Source organism: Aquila chrysaetos, chromosome 7 (genome assembly GCF_900496995.4).
Source record: "Aquila chrysaetos chrysaetos chromosome 7, bAquChr1.4, whole genome shotgun sequence".
Lineage (NCBI taxonomy): Eukaryota > Metazoa > Chordata > Aves > Accipitriformes > Accipitridae > Aquila > Aquila chrysaetos.
The window spans coordinates 36766921-36792825 of NC_044010.1; the positions used below are offsets into that span (position 1 = coordinate 36766921).

The following is a 25905-nucleotide window of genomic DNA, read 5'->3' on the forward strand; positions in this document are numbered from 1 at the left end:
GCCCAGTCTCCCAAAATGCTGGAAAAGTGTGGAAGTAAGAGGCAGAAAGTGTCAAGGTAACAAAAATGAACTGTCACTAAAATCTTAACACTTCTACTCCAGGGAATAACTCTGGTATTTGAGAGAGAGAAGGTGAAAGTAATGAGCCTAAGGGATTCCTCGTCAAGGAGGGAAGGAAAGTAAAACCTCTTTCATAAAGTCCAGCCTGTAGTTGAAAGTAAGAAACAATGGTGTTAATGAAAGCAGCGTGCACCTTAGTCAAAGCATGCAACTTTTCATAACTTTTTGAAAGACCTGTACCTCTGAAGGACCTACATAGGCAAGTGCAAAGTCCTGTACCTGGGGAGGAACAACCCCATGCACCAGTACATGCTGGGGCCTGCCTGGCTGGAAAGTAGCTTTGCAGAAAAGGCCCAGGGGTACTGGTGGACACCAAGCTGAACATGAGCCAGCAATGTGCCCTTGCCTTGAAAAAGGCTAATGGTATCCTGGGCTGCATTAGGAGGAGTGCTGCCAGCAAGTCAAAGGAGGTGATCCTTCCCCTCTACTCAGCCCTGATGAGGCCACCCCTGGAGTGCTGGGTCCAGTTCTGGGCTCCCCAGTACAAGAGAGACATGGACAGACTGGAGAGAGTCCATCAAAGGGCCACTAAGATGGTGAAGGGACTGGAGCATCTTTCCTATGAGCAAAGACAGAGCTAGGACTGCTCAGCCTGGAGATGAGAAGGTTCAGTGGGATCTCATAAATGTATGTAATTAGCTGAAGGGAAGAGGACAGATCCAGACTCTTTTTGGCGGTGCCCAGTGACAGGACCAGAGGCAGTGGGCACAAACCGAAACACAAGAGGCTCCATCTGAACATTAGGAATTACTTTTTCACTGTGAGGGTGACTGAGCACTGGCACAGGTTGTCCAGACAGCTATTCAAAAGCTGCCTGGACCCAATCCTGGGCAGTGTGCTCTAGATGGTCCTGCTTAAGCAGAGGGGTTGGACCAGATGACCTCCAGAGGTCCCATCCAACCTCAGCCATTCTGTGATCTTGTAGTTGTAGTGAGACGTCTCCTCTACAGTATTTCTTTAATAATAAAGAAGGTGGAAGTTGCCATTCTGCTGCCCTTCATTACTGTTGCGTCTGCCTCTACTTAGCTCTCAAAATGTCTTCTAAAAGTTATTTTTAATTTATAACATTAATTTATATTAACATCTAAAAGTTAGTCTTTTAAAAGCTATAGTTAGTAGTTCTGCTGTTCCTCTTTAGTACTGAAAGGCATGTGAATAGTTCCTGTATTTGTGCTGGGTTGCACAGTCTACATAACTGATGCTTGCTAATACCAGTAAACAGCTAGTATGGCAGAACACCACTGCTCTGTGGAACGTAAGTCTACTCAATTTATAGACTCTTAGAAACAGCTATGATTGGAGGCAAAACAAATATCAAAACTCTCTAAACATATTTAAGCTCCTAGATATAGATTGTATACATTGCCTGTCCAGAATTCTGGTATACAGCGATCAGACAGATTATTCTTGGATAGTTGGACAGTTCTTTTCCCTCTGATTTCTTTAAATTTTTCTTTTGCATTTGACTGTTACCTTACTATTACTTTGATGTGTATTTATATATAATTGCATTCATTCTTGCTTAGGGCCGCAATGTAGTTTTCAGACAGTTGTGCATACTGAACAATGTACCAATCTGTACTAAAGTCTCCTTTGGTACAATGCTACTCCTCTCCCTTCCCATCCAGCTTTCCTTGCTTGTCTAAATAGCAAAATGCTGATTAAGTTCCTTGCACTTGAAAATTTTGTTCTGCTTATGGACATTAAGACTTTTTTTTTTTTAATCTACCTCTAGGTAGAAGTAGTGGTAATCTTTCTCTTTTGACGCTTGTTTTCTCTGAAATAATTTATTTGATGCTATTTGTTCTCCAGAACACTTGTTTTTAGGTAGTGACTCGGTAGTCTGGATGTCCTGATGGAGGTTGCTGGTTTGGTGGACATACTCATGCTGGTTTACATCAACAGAGAATTTCTCCTGTAGCGTTGATTCAAGATAGATATTTTGAGGAAGATAAACTTGAAGTGTTCATAACATTTCTTCTTTCTTTAACTGCTTTTTTGGGTGCAATTTTTAAAAAGTGAACTCTCATGCCATCTTTGGAAGAGTTTTTGTAAGTATTTTGTGGTTTTTCCTCCTCTTTCTTCCTGCCACAAGTTATCAAACCATTAATGGTCATTTGTGCTGAAATAGTCTATTAGTTACAGTAAACCTGTTTGCTGTAAGCTGGGCTATATTAATTATATCTAACAGCCAAGTGTGGCGTTTTTTATATTTGTTTTGTAGTTCAATTCTCCCCACAGTTCCTTGGGGACTGCAAACTAAAAATATGTTTAACTGTACAGATTGTTCCTGTTGCTAAAGAGCATTTCCTTATTCCTGTAAGGACTTGCTGTGGGAGCTGCTCTGAGTTGACTGAAGGGCACATTTCTGGCAGAACAGAAGTCATCCATCTAATACCAGATCAGGAGAGCATCTTTCTCAAATAGATGCTATTGGAATCAAAAAAATGTTCTTTTAAGAATTAGAAGTTTGAAAGTCACAATCAGAAAAGTGGCTACCAAGGCTCTGCAAACAAGCCAACTGGTTTAAAAATAAAAAGCCCAGGAGCATCAATAAGTTGACCAGTGACAGTGTCTGGTCTTACAAAATTGCACGTAATGTTATCATTCCATCCATAACGTTCCACCTTGGGGACATGTTTTTGTACCTCAGTATTAATAGGCTTGCTACCACATAATTAGTGAATTTGTTGCAGTGAGAGCGTTGGAATAAGAATTGCATTTGAGTTCATCTCAATAGTGCAAGAGAGTAGGACACCTGAAAGCGACCCATGTATGTAAAGCTATTTAGGATGGCTTTTGCTCAACATTATAGAATGCTGTCCCTTTGGCAAAATGACTTAGAGATACAATTTCTTGAATTTTGCTGTTTTAAGAACTACGTGTTGGTTCAGATGAAATCTGAGAAGTTTATCGATGTTAGTGTACCAATTTTTAATGTCTTGAAAAGTTTGAAAATGTATATTACAAATAAATCTCTTTCCAGGCACAGTATGTGCTTTTTCTGCAGCACTGAAACATGAACAGATGTACTTTGCTATTCTAAACCAAATTCCTTGAAAAATGTTATTCAAAACCTAAGTTTGTAAATTCTTCTGGTGTAAAGTTGGATTAGTGGATCACATTGTTTCCCTATCCCTGCAGAAAATACCTGTGCACCACGGTTCATTTTGTTAGGTTAAAACTTGCAGGACTATTGAACCTTGTGATGCTTGTTAGTATAAAGCAAGGAAGTTAGCCTTTTTGTTGAGCACAGGACTGGTAACCAGGGGATGAAGCTCTGTTCTTGCCTCAGTCTCCAAGCCTTCCTGTATGACCTGGAGAAAATCACTTCATCTTCTTGAGGCTTTATGTTCTGCACCCTTAAACAGGAGAAAAGTTCTGCAAGCACTCACTAATGAGGCCTTTTAATTCCTGAGCATTGTCATGATGCTTTGGGATCCTGAAAAGGAAGGTACCAGATAAAGGCAAAGGACAGATGGCTATGTTCTTCCTTTTCAAGATTCAAAAGCGCAATTTGGAAAAGCCTCTTGAAGTTTGAAGTCCTGTTTCCTTAATATATCCATCATCAAACATAAATTCTTCTTTTTTTTTCTCTCTGGCTCACTTTTCAGCTTTCATTTCTTACTCCTCAAGAGAATCTCCTAAAACTGGTCCATGTATTTCTGCTAATTACTACTCTATGCCATTTTAGAAAAATGAAGAATAATTAATTAGTTAGAGGAACTGGGCAGTAAAAGGGGTAGCTTTTGGACAATTCATGAAATAGTCAGTGCCTTTTAATGGTAGGGTACTTCCTCTGCTCATGAATTATTCATTTTAATGCTTTTGTTATAATGGCGACAGTGTTCAGTCTCTGAGGCAGTTCTGGATAGCCTTCCTCTGCTGAAATACCGCACAGCAGCAGCTACCATTTGTTTTGTAAACTGATGCATCTAAGTCAATAACATAGTGAGTAAATGTATTTTCACGATCAAGAAAATGAGAAAAGGGGAAGAATAGCAATATTATAACTAAGAGGGTCTGTTTTGCTGAAGGGTTCAGTTTGTTTACTTTTCTGGGAACTATTTAGGGAAATAATTTAAAATATTTTTACAGATTATTGAGTTTAGCATTAGATGCAAATTATATCTATAATGAAAACAGACATTAGTGTCTCTGCTCTGTATAGCATTGTGCAATAAAAGGCAGTTTAAAAACACTCATTGTACATAAACACATCAAGTTTTTCTTAAAACTGATGTTTAAAGGTCTCTGAAACAGTTTTTTAAGATGAAATATAACATAACCACACAACCCACACAGAAAATGTATCTGAGTCATGTGCATACAGAAATAAAAGTTTCTTTCTGGTATGTAGTATCAGCCTTTCATTAAAGCATGGACTTTCCTAAAGAGAAATTCTGGTGCATACGGTTAAGGGTTGTCCTCTCTCTTCCCCCCCCGCCTCCCTACACTTCTCTGACGCTGACTTAAGCCCCTGAGTCTCGCAGGGTGCATTAGGGACGGTCCCCATGCAGAGCGGGGAATTCAGGGCTGGGGACTCCGTGGTACTGGTCTCAGCGGACAGAAACATGTGCTCCAGTGCAGTGCGCTCGCTCTCTCTGATGTGATTTGAAAAGGGGTGTTTTCTCCTAAGTCATATATGTATGCCTAAAATGCCTTCAAGCAATAGAGAAGTGCGTGTGGGGGACGGAAGCAGTGAGCAGATAGATGAGCGATTAGGTCATTTGGATTAGGACGGAGGGTTTTTTACACTGAACTCTCTTCTCCTTCCTTGCTGATCAGATTCTCCGCATACACGGAGGGTTGAAACTGCGTAAGTAGCGAAAAGAAAACTCCATAGATGGATATAGTTGCAGAACTATAAGGAGCATTGAAGAAGAGAAAAGTTTGAATTGAAAGTATATGTGGTTTCGGGGAATCTGAATCATGCAGTATTACTTTCACTTTTTCTAGGCTTGTATTTCCTATGAACAAACCATTGGGGAGATAGAAGTTCTGATTTAGATAATGTCTTGCAGTCTTTGGAATAACACATTCTGCTGGAGGGGGAGTCCTTTCGGCAAAGGTCGCGTTCCATGAGCGGAGAGCTTTCCCCGCTGCCCACAGTCACATTGTTTCAGCCGGGAATGTCAACTTTGGGCCTTTTCCTGCAAATTTTTCATATATTTAGGTGGCTACCCCGCGTCAAATGGAAGCACTGATAGGAACCCCTCCTTTCCTTTTTCCTGCAGCTCTGCTCAGACCATTCTCTGTTAGCATGGTAGTGGTACAAAGTGTGTGGTCTTTCAGCTCTGACTAATGCATTTTGTGCTGTGTGACTGAAAATGCCTCGTAGTCTGCCAGGGCTGACTGAGGGTTGTGGAATGTGGTGCCTTTTCTCTGTCTCTCTCTGATTTTTTTTTCTTTTTTTTCTTTTTTTTTTTCAGTAGAAGTGTGTAGGCAGCTTGTTGAGAAACCTCGAGATGCAGGGGAAATGCTTGTACGTTGTGGAATGCGGCTTCCCCTGGGAGACCCCAGCCGGGCGGGCAGTGAATGAGCAAAGTGGAAGAATGAGAAAGGGAGGAGGTTGGAGGCAGGGACAGATAGGAAAGAGTGAGAGAGGAGGAAGGAAGGAGGTGGAAACGGAGGGGCCCGTTTCCCTTTTTCTGAAGCAATGACAGCTGGTTCTGTCCTGCCTCACATGACAAAGTGCTGTGGAGAGGAGTATTTAAGCTGGAAGCCAGCAAGCAAGGGTGGTCAGCTGATTTGATTTTATTTTTTTTCCAGGCTTTAGTCAGGTGATCGCTGATGACTAGTCAGCCCACCAAGAAGGGACTTCAGCACACAGGTAAGAGAGAAGCTGTGCTATACTCTTACGTGCAACTGGGGGGTCCGGGGGGGGGGGGGAGGTAAACAGCCCTAACATTGTTTGAATAGTTTAAAAGAAATATTCCTGACTTCCTTGGGTGTGTAACACTGATTGTCTCTTTCAATGCTGCTACTTTTGCTATTCAGTCTTGTTCTCGTGTTTTTGTTTTTTTTAAAAAAATCTGTCTTTAATTAGAAGCTTTATTGGGAAAAAAAAAGACCAATTGTGTGTTGCTAAATATAGTCCTGGGTATTGCATGAATGTTGCGTTCTGTTACTTTTTGAATAAAATAACTTTCCATAATGCAAGTGTGTCAAACTCATATTTAGAGGGGAATTCCCAAATACTTAAACTATGAGTCATAAAAAGTTAAAGGACCAGTACAACAGTTCAGGATAAAAACTCCGTTCAGCCTTGGGTAGCTGCTTTTGTATGTGTTGGTAGTTAAATATGTCTTAAAAAAAACCCCAGAGATGTGCAAAAGCCGAAGTAGTTATAACTCTGCTGACCATAACCCAAAACATACGTAGCAGAGGCTAAACAGATGACTGGCGAGGAGGACTGTTGGAGCAATCTCAGTTTCATGCATCTTTTCTTTCATTGTTTGTATCTAAGAACCTGGTGAAAGAGTCTTCTCACATGATGAGGGTGCTTCAAAAGGCTCTGACTCCCTGATTCCTTTTATATAATGTTTTAGAAAGAAAACAAAGCAGAAAACCAGTAGTAAGTGCACTTACTGTAAGTGAAAAATTACAAAATAAAAATACCTTGTGAGTGTGACATGTAAAAGTGGTTTTCAGCTGGTTGTATGCCTGACTATTGTGCCACACTCCCTTCACTTTAAATGTAACTGTGTAATGTGTTCTTCCTTACCATTGCTTCTCTTTAATAAAAGATCTCAGATACTCTCCGAAATTTTGAAGGACTCGTATTAAAAGATGCGTTCAAGATTTTTTAAGATGAAAAAGACAGACAAGTGTTCCCAGCTCCCACCTGTAGCTCTGGAAAACTCCTCATGGTCTAGGGTTGAAGAAGACTTTTATTTCAAAAAGCCATCATACAAATTTCCATATTTTACTGGTAACCTTATTCCTGTCTACTATTTTGCAGTACTTAAATAAAAACTATTTGAGACATACTTTTTCTTATCAGTATAGGCAGTGTTTCATAAGATGCTGGTGCTCTACACAAGAGGGATAAAGATGCCTGACTTTCCAGTTACTTTTAATCTTGTGATGTTTCTCTTATTGTTAAAAATGTCTCTACTCATGACAAGCTGGCTGTGGGATGTTGGTATTGTCTTATAACACCAGCTGATGCTTAGACGCTCAGACACACTGATGTTTAATCTGGGGTAAGGAGACCCTGGCATGGGGTAGTGGGATAGGTGGAGGACTGTTTCTGTTGACTTCAGCGGACCTTGATCACACGCAAGCCTGAGGGAACACCCAGCTTCGAGTGCCAGACTGGGAGGATAATTGCAAGGAGCATGGGAAGAATCAAAGAGGTTTATAGTGGTAACAGTGTATTTACAAAGAGGGATAAGAGCTGTAAAGTTGGCTTTCATACTAGATCATGGCGCAGAGAGCATTCTTCGGTTTCAAATACTCTTTGGCAGTAGTTCTCTACTGAAGGATTTCAAGACATATTTTTCCCTTTTTATGGGATGGGAGGAGGAGAGGTTTCATGAGGTGAGGAAAGATTAGTGAAGTGAAACAGTGTCAGGCAATAATGACTCTGGTTAGCAGAGATTGCTCTGAAGAGGCTGGTCTACTTGCCATGAGGGCCAACAGTGAGGCACTTGGTCTTCAGTGATCCCCTTCTCAATGAGAATTGGGAATTGCATAGGCTTGGGGCTCTGGCGAAATTAGGTATCAAGTCTGAAAGTACCCCAAGTTCCTATAAGCCATTCCACAATGGCTTGGTCTTAAGCAAGGTGATCTTTTATGAATGGATGCAAATCTTACGTTTCGTGCAGTTGCCCGTAGGGGAATTCCTGGCAGGTGGGCTTGTCCGGGCTGCGTGCTGCAGAAGTGCTGTCGGTGCACGCATATACACAAGACAGCTCATATTCTCATATATGGACGCTACTGTGGCATGAGAGAGGATTGAATGTGTAAAACTGGAATGGGTAAATATAAAACTATTTCAGAGAGTACTGATTTCTTTTCCTCGTTTTTTTCATCTAGTGCTTTTTTGTTGCTACTGTTGTGGGGTTTTTTTTAATCTATGGGGTTTCTTTAATTTATTGATTGTCTATGAGCACTAGCATCTGTAAACTCCTGGCAAGGTAGCCTGTCTAGTTCAAATATGTCTCTAAGATAGGAAATACTTTAATTTCAGGTATATTTCTTCCTTTTCCTTTGTGTTTTTAACATGTTTGCACTTGAGGAGAGGGGTTTGTTTGAAATATTTCAAGTGCAGTTCCTAGATTTCCACTTATTGATGGGAGAATATCTTTTTCAAATAAATTCTGATTTGTGATCACGTTAGGTCACGTTTATTTAACCCTGGCATTGCCTAATGATCATGATTGCCTTGAAGCTAAGTAGGAAAAAATAAATAACTTGCCTGCAAATGAGGAACTGATTCAGTGTATATGGCATTAGAAAGGATAACATCTGCAGTACTTAATTTTCCTTAGAGTCGTGGAAGAAGAATTAAGAGTTCAACAGCTGTACTGAGTAAACTTGCAAGAGCATGAGCTCTTAACACCTTTATATAGAGATGCTTACTTTCATAAATAAAATCAGTTTGTCAAGAAAAATCTCAATAAAGAATAGCTGAATCACATTATTTCAATGAAGTATTTATTATAATGAGGTGTTTTACTATATATTTTCTCATAGTTTGTTTTTATTAACTTTGGAGAGTGAAGCCCACAGACTGGGTTTTGTTTGGGTTTTTTTTTTTTTTTATTACTAGATAAAGGGCAGACCCTGCTGTTACTCATTTTAGTAAGATCTCTCTACATGTCTTTCAGGGCTTAATTTGACACCAAAACAGTCATTCCTTAAGTGTTCTATTTCAATCGGACAGTGTTTTAGTTGTTTAAGACCAAACCTCTTCTTTCCCCTCTTTCCTAGTTACGAGCAGACTTCTGAGCGCAGACATCAGAAATCTGGAATAGGATTTTCCACTTCTGAGGAACTAAGCAGCTTAGACCTTTTTGGTATTATTCACACGAATCTCTTAAGACTTGAGTCGCCTACTAAAACTCAAACAACCTCGTGAAATTTTACTATCGCCAGGCAAAATCCTCCTTGTGTCTTTAAGATCCTCTTAGACGTATTATTTGATCGTTTATTGGGCTGTTTTAATTTTAAAGTAGTCCGAAGGCTTACTGCTTTAAGCCGGCGTTATTACGGCAAACCGAGCGGGGCGATTACGGGCTTTCCCCGGTGGCCCTGAGGCTCTCGCAGCAGCAGCAGCAGCAGCAGCAGCAGCAGCAGCAGCAGCAGCAGCACTCGCCCTCGCCCTCGCCGTAGCCCGGGGCTCGCAGCCGCGGCGGGGGGGCGGCCGCCCGGCGGAGGGCCGGCGGTACTGCACCGCACCGCACCGCCCCGCACCGCCCGGGGCTGGGGCTCGGCCCCGGGGTGTCCCCCCCGCTCCCTCCGCCGGCAGTTTCCCTAAGTCGGTGGATTTACAACTGGAGAGTCATGTGCTGGGCTTCGTGCCGGTTTCCCCCCGCCCCGAAAATGAAAAAAAAAAAAAAAAAAAAAAAAAAAGAGAGGCTGTTTAGAGGCAGCTCTAGCAAAGTTCGGCATTCCTCTAGTTTCTCACTTTTCCCTGATGTATTATGCATGTTTGCTGTATTAGTGCAGATTACACGATACCATATCCTGCAAGGGGTGATTAATAGTGTGCAGAGACACACTGGAAAAAATCCACCTCGATGAAAACTGATATTATTCCAAAACGATGAAAGAAGACTCTTAAGAAGTCTCCATTTACTGAAATGTGACATTACTGTCAGATTTAGTCTTGATGCAAAAGCATACCAGCAGAATCATCTTTAATATGGCTGGACAACTGGGAAATGCCGTTCGTTAAGTTCCCAGAATCTGTTGGACTATAACAAAATGTTAGAAATACCTAAAGCTTCCTAAATCAGGTGTTGCATGTTAGTACCTAACATCAATATACGTGAGCTATTTCCCAAAGCAATTTTGCTTTCCCTTTTAGCAGTTGAGAAGAAAAAAAAAATTCTCTTACGACTATATGCATTGATAGAAGTAATAAGCTTCTAAAATAGTCATGAGCTCTGACACTTAATCGCTCTTTCTGACGAATGATTATTCAGAACTGAAAGTCTTGCCACAACACACTTACATTTCAATTGAAAGCTGTCATTGCAGCACATGCTCTAAACCTCAGTTACATGGGCTGAATACCCAGGCAGTTTACAGTGGGAAAGGAATAAGCAAGAAACTATATTTGACATTAAAATGTCTCTGTACTTTTGGAGCATCCTAAGAAGAAAGTGAATACTCTATAAAACGCAAGAGCTAGATGTAGGGAACTGCTTGCATGGGGCTTGTCACTGGCAGCTTGCCATTTTTCCCCCCTGCCACCACATGTACCACTTTGACCAGCGATAGCAGATCGCACTGTGCAGAAGCTGATGAGATAGGTTTTTCTGCGCCTGAACACAGAAGGTGCTATACCAAGCATCATAAATGTCCCATATTATAAAATTACTAAAGTCAAGGAAGTACGAAAAGAGTTAGTAAGTGATGCTAATGATGCGCAAAATTCTTTAGCAAAATTAGGGCTCAGTACTTGCTTACAGAAAGCAAAATAAGACTGAAGTGAAGAAAAAAATGCTGCAATTTAAATGAAGAAAACTGGAGCTTGATAAGTTTGGTTTTTTCCCCTGTTCATTCAGATCATAGCTAGCTTTATGGTGAATCACCTTTTCTGAGGAATTTATTTGTGTTTGTGCTTTTTTAAAAACAGTGTTATGATTTGTCATTTATAAGAGAAGAATACGGGTAAGCCCCAAAATGGTGACCTGCAGCTGAGGTTGGCAATCATTTACATCTTAACAAGAGGAATCAGAGAATCCACGTTAGGGGTGCTTTCCCAAGGGCTGTATTCCAAGCTCTTCAGTATTACTGTATGTTCTGAAGCTCATGTTTAGTTTGTTATTCAATCAAAATTCATACCAACAGAAGCAGCATATTATGACAAGTTAATATAGTTTGTACTGTGGAGTGCCACTGCTCAAGATGTTGTTTTCCTAAGGATTTTTTTTTTTCCTTAAAAATATAGAGGCCTCTTTTTATTGCACATCTTCTCTTCTGTCATACTAATAGAAGCTCAAGATGCGCTTTTCCCAATGTTTTCTCCTCATTTATGTAATTATTAAATATCTGAGTGTGCACTGCACGATAGAAAACTTTTAATCCTCTAACCTCTACTTTTCGTCTGTGATACAAACTCATTGCTCTTTTCCAAATAAGACTGCCCGCTGCTTTGGAGCTGCTGGGTAGGAATTGCTGCTCTTCGGAGCGGGGTATACAGTCTTGTTCTCTCTAAACCTACAGGAAGTTTGCTCGTGAGGAGAGGCCAGATCTGAAGTGTTGTAATAAACCTTGCAAATAGGCAATTGTGGTTTTAATTGTATTTTAATCCATGCATGCTCAAATTGTACAGTTGGTTCTGAGCAATGGCTACACGGGATCTCTTACGGACCGCTCCGTATGAAAAGTTTATAGGATTGTGTATTTTTCCGAAGAATATTGAAGAAATTCATTTCAGTGGTTCACTGAATTTAACGGGTCTCCTATCGGATGAATTCTTTGCTGAGTGCTGTTGCGAGAACTCCGAAGGTGTAATGAAACAGACTTCCCCATAGCCCAACCTGCTCATCTTCTCACTGAATTCCTCTTCCTTTGAAGAAGAACGAGCCGCAGAGTTGCAGCTTTTCCACTGAAGGTTTTGCACTGCGGACGGTTGTCGTGCAAACCGTTGTCGGATACGTGCTAAAGCTGAGCCTTCTCCTTACTTGAAGACAGAGCTCTTTTCAGAACTTCTCATCAGTCTCCACAAAACGCTTTGTAGCTACCGACGTAAATGTTTCCTGAGAACAGGGGGGGAATCCCCCCCCCAAAAAAAACCCTGTCCGGCTGGAAAAAAGAGTTTAGCCCAGCGAGCGAACACGGGAATTTACTGGGTGGGGGTGGTGGCTGTTGCCTGTTTCGGGGTTCGTCCCGCGAGAGCCTTCAAGGCAGCAGGCCCTCGCCCTGCACCAAACCCCCGCGGAGGGAACCGCCGCGCTGCCCCCGGCCCCCCGCCAGCGGGGCAGCCCCGGCGCGGGGGGGCCCCGCGGGTCGCACCGGCGGCGGGGCCGGGCCCGGGCCCGGGCCCGGGGCCGGGGGCGGTCGGGGAAGCGGCGGCTGGGCGCGGCGGCCCCCTCACAGGATGCCGGGGGGCAGCGGGGGCGGGAGGGCGGGCGGCGGGCCCGCAGGGCAGCCCCGCTTTCCGCCGCCCGGCAGCGGCGGGTCGGTGGGGCAGGGCGGATTTTCAGGATGCTGGGTGCGCGGGGTGCGTGGGCAGCGGCGGCTGTGACACGGCGGTGGGTGGGGATTACAGCATTTCATCTGCTTTTCCTCTGACACCTTTTAAAGATACAGCCCACGATGCTTTTCGGGCGGGGGTCGTGCCGAGCGCTGCCGGAGTCGTCTCGCAGTCGAGCTCGAAACGTAGAGCTCGCCTTGGCTGCAAAAACAGGAGTCGTTCTGGGCAAAGTCTAAAGGTTCTCCGCATTAACCCGCCACCCCCCCCAGCTCCCGTGCAGGAGTGGAGCATTTCTTTGGTCAGATGCTTTTGATTTCCCATTAACTTCATACAAATTTATGTAAAAGCACTTTCTGGAAGCAGAGCCTTCTAAGTGACATCTTGGGGTAAGAATTGTCCTCGCTAGACTCGGCCAAGGTGGAGAAAGATGTGTTTCTCTCCCTCTTGATTTTGTTCGCTCTTCTTCTGTCTCGCTGCAGCCCCAAATGTATTCTGTGTTCAGTATTTTTGCAAGCATTTGGCTCGCAAGTGGTGAACAGCTTGTTGTTACTGGTGCCTGCTTCCCCCTGAAGCACACAGCATTTTTTTAATTTAAAGGAATAACAAGAGTTTGCCTCTAACTAGCAGAAAACATTTGCCTATTTAAAGTTCTCCTTCCAGTTATGAAAGTGCAAAATAATAGTAATTGCCTACTCCTCACTCTTTTTGTTCTGTAAAAAGCTTAGAAGCTGTTATAGATGAAATACTTGTCAATTTATTCGGTATTAGTACTGCTTGGGTTTGAGAAAATACAGGTAAAGAGTGGGTTACAGTGCTCACGTTATTTTGTTTGCCCTTTTTATTAGGATTATTCTTCAAGTAATAATGTCCAGTTAGTCAGCTACTGGGTGGACAGGCTGAATAGCGTCCAACTTTATAAATGTTAATGCACATTATGACCAGCCTTGAGTAATAATGGATGACAGTATAACATTCAGTCAGAGAGGACGCCTGAACCGTTCCAGTATGACTCTGCTATGTACTTTTGGGGAGGACATACACGTTTCTCAAAAATAGGGAAGAATCTGGTAAATGCAAAAAGCTGCTGGGGGAATGCAGCTTTGTTTTTCCAAGGAAAACAACAGGCAGAGTCTTCAGAGATGGCTTCTCCTCCTAATTAAGTATCTCAATATGTGTGATACCAAACCTTCATTTTGAGATTTGGTGGCTTTCTGCTTCTGAAAAATCTTACCCTTAGTATTCAGCCATTTTGTAACCATTACCTTATTCAAAAATTGAGCCCTGCTATGGATCTTAAACTAGAAAAAGAAAAGTGAAGCAGTTGTGGATTGATACTTACAAAAGTGAATGAGGCAGCAGCAATCCTCTAATCTTGTAGCTGTTGAGTTAGTATGAATGATACTTGTCATACATCCCTGTAAGTATGAACTGACATTTGTTTATTCCTTGCTAATTTAAGCACGAGCATTGTCTCGTAAAATTGTTTAATCCTTAGTGGAAAAATATAGGCACTTTATCAACCAGTGATGAGAATGAGAATTCTTCTGCTCTTTATTTTTTAATATAATTATATAACACGTACATCTGACATTTGGAAACTTTAACTGAAATTAGTCTCTCTTAAATATGTTTGTCACTTAAGATTTAAATGGGCTCCAGTATATTTGTTTCATGTAGTGGAGGAGGAGGGGAAGTAACATTTGAAAGTTATCACCGCTTGCCTGGAAGTATACAAATGCTACCATATGTCCGGAGGTTTTACATCATTTATTAAGATGAGAAAATAACCTAATCGTTTGTACGTTGAATAAGACTAAAAGGAAAAAATCTAAAAATGAAGTAGTATTTCTCTGAGAAGAGTGTTGTGCAGTCCATTCAGTGTCTGAGAGTTAAGAGCGATTGGCATTGGCTCGAGACACAATATTGCAAAAGAGCAATACATCAGGTATTTTTAAGCTGCTGTATGAACAGGAATACTTTAATGTACCAGCACCACTTGTCTTTCAGACTTGACTGAGCAGACGTATTTTAAAATAAGTTTATTATAGTATATTTTTAATCTCACCTGCTTCCAAGAATGTTTGTTTGTGGCGGCATGTAAGTGGTTAGCTCTCCCGGACTTAAATGCAGGACAGTTGGAGCTTGCAGGAAATCAAAAGATTCCTGGGCATGGGGTATATATATTCTTGCCAAGCTTTGCTGCATCTGTGTCGCGGGAGCACTGCTGTGGGGCAGGAAGGTGGAAGCAGAGCTCTTGATCTACCTAAATGTGCAACCTTTCTTTATGTGTATGTTTTGAATATGTAGCCAGCACGTCCTTCATGCCCACTGGTGTGGGTGAGCACCGAGTGTTGGTACTGCATGTGCAGCGATGCCTGGAGTTGGCTTTGGGAGGGATTTAACTGAAGGATTTCCCTTGTGAAAGAGAGTGATTTGGGCGTTGGGGGCAGGGGGTGTTCAATAACAGAACTGATGATGTCCCTAGCATGAAGGAAAGAAGGTACGCTGGTCGCTCTTCATCTGCTTTTGAAGGGTTTAGTGGCTGTTTGCATGTGTTTTCCCAGTGGAGGCCTGTGAATGAGATCTTTAGGCAGTTGAGCAAACAGGGAGCTTAAAGAACTTTGATGAGAAGTTACCAAGGTGGCACTTTTGGGAGTACTGGCCGGACAAACGCTTCACAGATTGTACAGAGTTCCCAGTGGCTTAAGGAATGATTCAGGTTTGTCAGTTTAATTGCAGTAATGGTTGTGGCATGGCTCCCTTTAAAAAGGGGGTGGGTGCATAAGAGAAAGGAAATATTAGGGGTATGGAAGCAGGGAAGTCATCCTTGCAAACCTGTTAGTTACTCCTGGAGCATTCTGTTTTTTGTCTTTAGTTGCTGCTCTGCTGTTCATGCTCTCTCCTACATGCAGACGCATCCTGTGCTGGTCCTTCCTCTCCAGCTACAGGTTGATAGGATTTCCACAGGAGTGTTTCACAATTGTCCCTGGGGGGGGGGGGGGATGGGATGATAATCGGACAAGGGATGTTATCTTCCAGTGCCATATTTGCCAAGGTTGTCCCTGAGAAAACCAGTAAGGAAGGACCCCGCCAACCCAACCTTCCCTACAATGGTGATTGCAGAGTCGATAGCATGAGGATAAGGCAATCTCTGCTCTTTCTCCAAGCCCTTCCTAGCCAGATCTCCAGAAGATTTCCCTTAGGACAAGATAGCTGGCTTAGAGCAGAAGATTTAGTATTGCTGGAGTGCTTTTTGTCTGGAAGGGCATATTTCTGTTGGCCTTTTCCGCATGTGTGTGGAGTAGCTCTTCAAGATGTCATTTGTGGTCATTTTTTGCTAGCGGAGAGGGTCTACCAGAGCAGGTTTTCAGCCATAGTCGTGTGTCATAGCAGTCAAGGTATAAAATGGGGAGACGTACCCAGAGCTGGCTGTTCAGGCAGATAACAGTAGGCCAGTATTGTCCCTCCTGAAGCACCTGATTGCTGGGCAGGTCTGGGTCACCTGGCAATTCTGGTTTTGATTCTTGGTTGGCAGCATCTGCAAAAGGGTCTAGGCTACTTGTGGAAGCTAAGAACCATGGATTGGGAAACTAAGCGTCTCAGCTCTGTGCTGGAGGAGGCTAGCTGTGGCTTGGATTAAGGCTGTACATCTCTCTCTTCTAGGTGGAGTGTGGTTGGGAGTTCTCCGAGCCAAGCTCACCACATTTTGTTGCAACTTCTTGCAGGGATGATTATGCTGGCTCTTTTGAATACTTATGTGACACATAGAGGTTGGAGAGAGTGGTATTATAGACCAGGCTCTGCTTCACTGCCTTGTAAGGTATGTGTTGGCAGTTTTGGTCAACATCTTTCAGGGACAGTCTGTGATGCGCAGCTGTCTAGACTGCCTCTGGTGCGCCCTGTGGGGAGGAACCAGTTGGATCCTTGACTTTCTATCTGTCTTCCAGTTGGGGCACTCTCAAAATGCCTCTGATTGTGTATGGTGAAGGAATTCAGCCTCGACAGAGTTGCTGGTAGCATGTTAACAGGGTGGTGAAAATGCAGCCCTGCTTGGCAGGACATGACTGTTCTTAGTTCACTGGTCATAGAGAACAACACTCTGCCGCTCTGCAGTTACTCTTCAGTGCAATCTCCTTGCAGTCCAAGATGCGCTGTTGTATGAGTGAACTGATGAATTACTTTGGAGGAGCTATAACCTTCCCTCCTAACCCTGCAAATTCTGCATGCAGGAAGGGGATTCCCTTCTGAATTCCCTGTCAGCTGAGCCCCATACACAGGGCAAGAGCGCTGGTCCCCAAGACTTGAATATGACCCCATTCTCAGAGGGGCTCCAGAATTACCTGCTGCAGTAAGTCGAAGGATGGATGAAGAGGAGGACAGGAAACCTGCTGTTATTTTTGATGTGACACAAAGCTCTTCCTCACTAGTTTTTGGCAAGTGAGAACACTGTGTAGATCTGGAAATAAAATTTATTTAAATTGTCCTAAATAAAAACAACATGCTTGTTTTTAATAACAGCATTTTGATCTAGCATCCAATATTGAGCCAAATTGGAAATTTATCTTTTAGGAAGAAGTCCTACCTCAGCATCTCTCCCTTTCCTATTGCTCTTTTTTTTTTTTTTTCAGTGGGAAAATCTTTTGAATTCTAGGTTTTTTGAGAAGTATAGAATACATTTTTTATCCATGCACTCCACACAGAAGTACTGGTGTGTTGTCAAAGTCGTATGGAGATTGTTCATCCCAATGAAGTAACTACGAGATACCCGTACATTTCACTTGACTCCAGATATGGAGGAATTCCATCTTGGCCGAGCAATACAGCATTTCTCAACCTCTGGGGCAAAGGAATTTTGTAAGGTGTTTTTTGGTTTTCCCTCAGTAATAGAACTTGATTTGTTTGAACTTTAATAGTTGGGATAGAAAAGGGCAACTGGCTACATCCCATTTTTCAGCTTAGAGAACTTATATGGAATTACTGTTTGTGAATTTTAAGTGATATTTAGATTGTTAAAGAACAAAGGGATTAAATTACATGATTTGAATCCTCTGAAGTTTTTCTAAAGATCTGAGTATTGTTTGGTTTCAGTACGCTTGCTTTAGTGTGTTGGTTAGAGCTCTTCATAAACAAAATACAAACATTATCTTTATTACTCACAGTGCTGCTGCATACTTGCGGTTTAGGTTTTGCCAACTATTTGCAATGTATAGCCACAGAGTCTGTCTGGGTGGCATAAACAAAAACAAAGTCGGTCTGTTCCTATCAGGACTTGTTTTTTCAATTAGGCGCATTAGTGTATCATTAGGTAGAGAGGTAAGAGTATGCCTGTGTGTGCGACTCTTCTCTAGTCTGAAGTGGCAAAAAACCACATCAGAATAGATTTACATGCATCTTATTAGCTGTAAGCACCCACAGCATGATTAATGTTCTACAAGAGAGACAGACAAGACTGTCTCAGCCCCAAGAAGCTTACAGTCCGATACTGATAAGACTTGCCTTGTAATTTAGGAGGTGTGAAATTAATTTTGTGTTTATTAGTATTGTGGCCCTCCTCTGGATGTAATTCTGGGTGCAGAAGCCATTGTACGCATATGAATTAGCCTGCAGAGGCTTCACTAATCCATGCAAATCAAACACCTCCTGTTAACTGTGTTTAAAGTGCAAGATCAGAATTGCCTCTCGTCCATGTTAAGACCTCTCCTGGAACATGTCTTAAAACAAATTTCAAATAACAGATTTCAGGAATCACATGTTAATTTAAATGCTCACATGGGTATCCATTCTGAACTCACCAAAAATCATAGTCCTGGACTGCCTTTTAAAGTTAATAGGGCAGGGGAAAAAAAAAAAAAATTGCAGCGGAGGGCAAGCAATAATATGTACCCAAGGCTGTACTGTCCCTATGAGTTTTGAAGGAAAAAAGCTCTGTGTTTTATTATGTGTTTAGTGGTGTATTATGTTCTTGACAACTGCAACTTCCTCACAATCATCCCCCCCCCATAGTTTTCCTTCATAGATTTAGAGAAACAAAATATATAATCATGGAGAAATATTTGCGCTTTGTTTTTGATCATGTTCCCATCCCATGCTTCAAATTGTATTTGCAAGTGTTGGCATTTTCAAATGGAATTTCCCATCAGTTTTTCTTGAACTGTTTCAGCAATTCTAGAAATGTACAGGATGTGTGACTTTTGAAAGCAAAACAGAATTTCAGTTTTCAATAGCTACTTTCAGAAATATCTCTTAAGCCATTGAAGTAAATAAGTATTAGTAATGTATGTACATTGAGTTTGCAGGGGGTTTTCTACCAAAATCTGTGGTGTTTAGATAAATCCCTAAAGATTTTGCCAAGCGCATAAATATATTTTTTGCTGTACTTGGATAAAAATTACTCTCTACCCTTGATCTGTTTTTGTAGCCAAAGTGGCTAGATAACAGGCTCTCTTTTGATTTTGATACTGAGGCAGTTGAGAAGAGCAGGTAGCAAAGATACTTTCTAGCAACTAGTTTAAAGCCTCATAGCTAAAACATACAAAATTATATTATATATGATAATAATACTATTCAAAACGTGATTGGTATCTGGGATCGGAGCGTGAGAGCTTTCTGCTTAGTGTCTGGGAATGTTACTGCTCTGAGCTATATTGATACAGAGTGATTTTTTTGCCAAAGAAAAGTGTTCTTTTCCTTTCTGAAGCTATCTGTCTACCACCTGCAAGAAATGGCAGCTATTTGCTATGGAAAGCTGGGAATTAACTTTACCAAGGGGTGTGTATCATATGGAGGGCAGTTAGCAGTCCTACTAGGCTCTGCCATTGTATGCCAAAATAAGGAGGAGGAGCGTTTGAGGAGTTTGGTTTATGCACAGTAGTTGAGAAATAATTTAACCAGAAATGTAAAAAGAACCCCACCACCTGTGGTAATCTATGCTGTTGTGTCATAAATAAATATGACCACACATATGGTAAAGATGCTGGTTTATCCTTCAATAAGAGATATTCAGCATCTTCTCTGGCTAACTTCTGGCAACTTGTGTTTTATTTCTACTTGAAGCTCATTCTTCATTGCAAGTAAAAGCTACAATTAGGGAACATCAGTGATTTTTGTCTTGAGGAAAGTGAGGGAGAATTGACCTTCCTTGAGATTGTGAATATAAAGAAAAAATTTCTTACATGCTTATTATACCACCACACCAGTAAGCACTCTCAAAATACTGGTGGCAACAGCATGGCACTGATGTCTTTGCAGGAGAATTTCTATTGCTATGTTTTGAGGGATTTTGAAGGTTTGTCGGAGAGTTTCTATTGCTGTGTTTCACAGAGAGATTACAGTCTAATAATCCTTCGGTCCTGGGTGGTTTATTGCAAAGCAGTCTTCTGAGTTATTTTGTTCCTCCTCGCATGTGTCCCGCGTGTGAGGTAAGAGTGAGATGCTTTTAAGGCTCTGATAATCCGCGTGAGACATGTTCGAATATGCCTCTCACCCAGCACTGATAAGTTGGCTGGGCTTTCGTACTACCTGGCAACTGACAGAGGCTTGGATGAAACTGGGTACTGAGCGATACTGACAAAAGGGAGGGACAACTTCCACAAGGCAGCAAGGAAGTTGCCTGGCCAGCAAACTTAATGTGTGAGACGATCAAAGGGGGCCTTCCAGCAGGAGAGTTGAGGGAATTCGCACGTGCTGTTGGCCATGAAACTTTTTGACCACCCGTGGGCAGACCGTCTGTCCGCCGGGTCTCTAAAGCGCCCCTTTAGTTTTGGTTTTTAAGTGGTAGATTGTTCTTGAAGACCGCCAGGAGACATCACCAGGAGCGAAGCTGGCTCGCACGTTGGCGTGAACATCAACGGGGTGGCGTGGGCTGGCAGCAGGCAGGAGCCCCAGCCACCGCTCCTGCCGGAGCCCGTGACCTTCGGCCGGTGCGAGAGCGGGGTGAGGGTAAGACCTCGCTCCAGAGCGGGTGTTGGCTTCCTGTTCACAGGCCAGTTTGAATGGGGATTGTAAAACACATGCACGCACACGTTATTCCTTCTGGGGCTTGGCTCAGGTTACCCAAGAGATCTTCCATTTTCTTCTTTCCCCCACATACGCCACTGGAAAGTCACAGCAGCCGCAGAGGTCTCCGCAGAAGTTTTCTGTCTGTCTGGGAATCGCGTCTTTAAGGCTCGTGGTTCAGCCGACTTCCCGAACATGCTGTATACCAGTCCTTTCTACGGAGATTTTTGCTGGGCACGTGCAAGAGAATTACTATGGGAAAGATCTGGAGTTGTTTAGGGGGAGGAATTGATTCCAAATGATGTCTTGCTGTAGCTTTATTGTGTTTTTCAGACAGTGAATTAAATACCGTTTTCTCCATACTTGGAACTTGGAGGTCAAAGACTCACTACCTTTTTAGTTATCAAAATTGGTGGTTTCTTACCTAGTACAAAAATACATATGTCCTTGGTTGTCTATCTAGCTAATAATTAATCATGCATGGGTTTGTTTCCAAGTACCTATGTTGGCCTCTTTAGAAAGAGGTTTTATGTTCTGAGCCCCTTACGGTTTTCCCAGTATCGCATACTTAAATGGCTATTCCAAAGTGCAAAAAGTCCAGTGTCTAACACACACTTTTCCACGACTTTATCTCACTCCTACAGGAAGAGACAAAGGGATATTGAGTGGTTTTCTGTTTGCATTTTTCATTAAATAGGTTGTCTTTATTAGAATGCCTAATAAAGCATCTGTGCTAAAGTGGTAAAGCATGCACTCCGTGGACTTTCATCCTCAAGCTAGCCCTGACTGATGAGATTACATGTAGTCTAATATCTACTTTTCATTATTAGCAGCAGTTCTTTTGCCACTGGAGCAAAAGGGCATCTAACAGATTAAGCAGGATTTGATTTAAAGATGCTAATCTTTTCCTCTTACAGTAGGAAAAAATAAAAAGGAAGAGGAAAGTAATTGAAAGGTTTTAATTCCTGAGAGTTTTTTAAATGGACTATATTGATTAACAAAATTGCTGCATCTATGGCAGAAACTTTTTAGAAGGTGGCAGTAATTCTAATTAATTTTTGGTCTGTGCCACATATTTGATGATAGCTCTGATTCATGCTATTATATTCTCTCTTCCTTCACCCACAGCAAAACAAATTTAATTTGATTCATACCCTTAAGAAAAAAAAAAACACGCAAAATTACTCACATGGTTATGATTCAGCTCTTGGCATAAAACCCTGTCCTCCTCCATCCTCCCCTTCTCCCACCCAAACCACCCCCACCCTCACCCACTGTATATTTATGTCACTGTAGTCTGAAAAAGTTGAGTAGCTCTTTAAAAACAGAGCAAATGAAATCCTTTTTCAAGCTGCTGTGTTACTTATGTTGATACGAGTCTAATAAGACTTCCTTTTCACAAGTGGTATGGAGGCAGCAGCAGTACTCTGTTTTTCATGTTACTTTAACAGACAACAGTACGGTATTAGTCTTGAGACGTGCTTGCTTTTAGCAGTTTAGCAAAGCTACAGCAAGCGATGCTAAAATTGCTCAAGTTCTTGTCTTTGTGAGTCTGTCTTTCAAAAAAAAAAAAGATTTTTGAGGAAACCATATATAGGGATTCTTGTTGAAATGGAGTACCAGAAAAGCTTATCTTAATATTATTTTTGTCTTTTTCTTAATTAGTCTTAATGATCTCACTTTTAGACCTTAACAAGCTTTTCCCCAAGAAGAGATAGCAGTGTGTCCTGCTTCCTACAGCTTGTGTCAGATGTCTCTTTGTATGGGTGATGGCAATCTTCTGTCTTCACCTACCACTGGAAGTATGAATGTTACGGCTCTGCTCACCATTGTATCTGACAAGCCCTGGTTCCTAAGAGCTGAAGGCTGAACACAGCTCAAGTTCTGTGATCAGACACTAGAAGCATTCAAAGGAGATGTTCTATACATGAAAAAGAGATGTTTACAGAGATCTGGTATGTAGAGGTGATGCAGTCCAACAATCTCAGTGGAAATCAGCAGCAGCTCAGTGCCTCTGAAAGTTGACACGTGTGTTTATGTATATAACCCTGAGCACAGAGGACTTCATGCGCACTGATGCTATGAATCACTCACAATAGGTACCACAACTTGTGTAAGTCGGTGGGAAAGTGTACTTTTAACCAAGCACGCTAACGCAGCCCTTCCACTCTTACTAAAAGAGACAAATAGGTGGTAGCTTAAGGGTAGAAATCAAAGAGAGAAAAAAGATCCTCAGAGCTTAGATCACTTGTTTACCCAGAAAAGATTAACTTATTAACTTACTAGTTAAATGATGCATGTTTCATTAGCTCTGTGCTTACAAGCTTTACTTTTTCAATAAAGGCAAGAGATAACTCAAGAAAAGGAAAGGGGATCTATAGGGGAGAAAATAGAAAATTCATTTCTTCCTCCTCTCCCTAACACCCTATGCTTCCGTGTACGTACTATAAGGAAACTATGGATATACCCACACATGTCCATGGTCTGTGACTGTGTACCTAGTTCACACGTCCCAGTGATGCTGGGTGCTTCCCTGTGGGCTGGGCTCTTCCCCTCCGGCAGAGGAGGGCCTTCAGTGCAATTAGCATTAAGGGTGGTGTCTGTTTACTGTGGAGCTCACTCCCTCCTCAGGGAAGCATGAAGGACAGAGCATCTGCTCTTTTCTCCAGTCCTGAAGTGACTTCCATACTTTGAGTCCTGGTCACAATGTACTGTCATGAATAAACTTGACCTGGAGAGGGAACGGTGGTCTGCCCGCATGGTCTCTTTGTGGCCTTTTCCTCTCCTTCTCCTGCATCTTTGCTTTATGCAAGATGGGAACTGTCTAGCTTGGGCTGTCTAACTCCATATGGAACAGGAGTTCCTAAGGTGTGGTAGGTGGTGGCTTTTGGCAGCACTGTGGGGTGCTGAAACCTCGACTGGATCAGGCCCCCTTACCTGTGTCATCAACTGGATGGCCCCTGTGTCCGATACCAATGATGAGCATCTTAAAAGGAATCAGGCAATTTACCCCTTGTGTTTGGACCAAGACACAAAGGTGAGAAAGTCAAAAGGGAAAAATAGGGAAACTTCCCTATTGGGAGAGGAGAATTGCTGAGTACAGCAGGAAACAGGCTCTGCTGGAACAATAAAGAAAAACAGGTCTCCTGAGGAAATAGTCAACAGAGTAAACCGTAGGAGAATAGGTGGGCACTTTTGTCTGTGAGGATGCGTGGAGTGCGCTGAAGAGAACAGTGCCTTGCCTCTCACATTCCTCGTTCTCTCCCTTCCTGCTCTAATCGTGTTTCTGTGTTAAAATGAAGTACCCCTCTCGCAGAAAGTACAACAGACAGAATCCAGCTGAACTTCAGTCATGTTTGCATAGCCAAATTGCTGAAATTAGACCATCACTGCCAGCAATTCAGTGATGCACCTTTCTGCGTTTCTTTTCTGCAGTAGGACAAAAGTCTCAGCCTCTGACCCTAATCCCTCTAACAAAAGTTAAAAGGCTATCACCATAAAATATACTGACTTTACCAAAAAAGTCTTTCTCAACAATGAGGTCAACAACAAAAGCACACCTCGCCCCATTAGGCACCAGCTGCTATCATTTTTTAATGTTATGTTTTAGCCACATAGAAGGTGACTGCAGATCATCCAGCTCGGCATTAGGTTGGAGTGAGAGGCACAGCGTGCTCCAGGAGATGCAGCGTGGGACAGGGAGCCAAGAGCTCCTTAGGTGCAACTTGGTTCCTGATAGAAACTTCTGTGGCGTTGGTCAAGTCATTTGGCCTCTCTTTTCTCATTTTTCAAAGGAGACTAAGGTCTACCATTTCACAGGGATATTATGAGAATTTACCTTCAGATGTACTTCTGAGATATTTATAATGGTTAATCAGCTTTTCCATTATGGAGTACTTATGTTATTTGGCTGGCTTCAGCCATACGAATTCACACAAATGCTATACATAGAATACTTTGGTGGAATATTTTGTGTTTGGCTCATCTGAGTCACAGTTTCCATTCAAAAAGAACAGTGAAATAATTTGATTGCTTTAATCTAAATTATTTTCATGAAGAACCTCATTATAAAAGCTTTGGGAAGAACTCAGAGATGAAGTGTGATAAAATCATTAGGCTTAAATATCAGAGTCGAAGGCAGATATGACTGCTGTCTACCAACGAGCTGCAGAATGGAAGAATGGGGGCATTTGTGGTATAGCACAGGAAAAGGAAAAGCACTGTTCTAGCAAAGAGAGGACAATGCTGATCATTTGATGTTGTGCCAACAGCTGGCCCTGAATAAGTTTAAGATGGAAATTTTGAAAAAAAAAAAAAAAAAAAAAGGTCCAAATCATCAGAAGCGACTTCTGGAACAACCTTCCAATTGCAGGAGCGGAGGAGAAGCTGCAGCTGTTTTTCAAGAAAGAGATATGGTCACGTTCAAAAAATCATCAGAGAGGTGTTGGCCAGTTTGCTTTCCAGTCCCTAATTTCTTCAGCTACACCTGTTGTCCTAGGTCTTTTCTTCAATTCTGTTATCTATCATTAAACTTCCAGTAAGAGTGGGCAGTTCGTCTCCCATTTTTTATGTTAATGGAAAGCCCATGGCCATTTTGAGAGAGATTTCCTCACTGTCCCTCAAGAAGATGGAACATGTAACTCACCATAAGCTAATCTGACTATCTGTTACTTAAAATCATTTACTGGCTTAATGGTCATGACAGGATAAAGACTAAAATTTTGAAGTATTCTGATATCTGTTATTCTAATCAAATCACTTTAATCAAAGATAAAAAATACCACCTGAAGGTTAAACCGTATGATCATTTTCTTAAAAAAAAAAATTGCAATAGATGAAAACCCGATACTGAGTTTTATATGCATACAGTGCAAGTGTGAAATTTTTATTAGGTCATCTGCCTTTAATTAAACATAACGTTTTTTTGTTATCCTCATGCTATTCTAGGATAGGATGTTTTTGTCATTTTATGGTTTCACTGGGCTATGGAATATTCCAAACAATTTGAAAATGTGGTTAGATTAGTTTTCCCTTGGGTTTGACCTCAGTAAACTTATCTCGCAGTAAAACTAGATTTCTTTGTCTTGATTGCGTTTATTACCTCAAGCCGGTTGTTGTGTGTTTAATTAATGTAATGTGAAAAGGGGGGAGATTGGGTGTTTTCTGTTCGGTTGGGGTTTTTTTCCCCCTACCCCCGAGAGCAACTTTGAGTCATTCCTCCAAGAGGTCCTACTCTCCGTTGCTAAAGAGGGCTGTTGTTCTGTGGAACAGGAGGGTGGGGGAGAGGCGATTTGAGTCATCTCGACTGGTTTGTCCTGGCATACGTTTCCTGCCCATAAATTGGGATTGGCAAGGCTTGTCAGCGGCAGGCAGCCCCGCCGTTGTTCCGGTTGTGCCTCGGATGGCGTTCGCTG

The 25905-nt window shown here is 42.1% G+C and overlaps 1 long non-coding RNA gene across 1 annotated transcript in view; it reads left to right on the forward strand.

Moving 5' to 3' along the window:
• Positions 1-25905, forward strand: part of LOC115344084 — an 87180-nt gene that overhangs the window by 37695 nt on the left and 23580 nt on the right. Inside the window, exon 4 of the long non-coding RNA XR_003924410.2 lies at positions 5893-5953. This is a non-coding gene — a long non-coding RNA (uncharacterized LOC115344084). The remainder of the gene's footprint in view (positions 1-5892; positions 5954-25905) is intronic.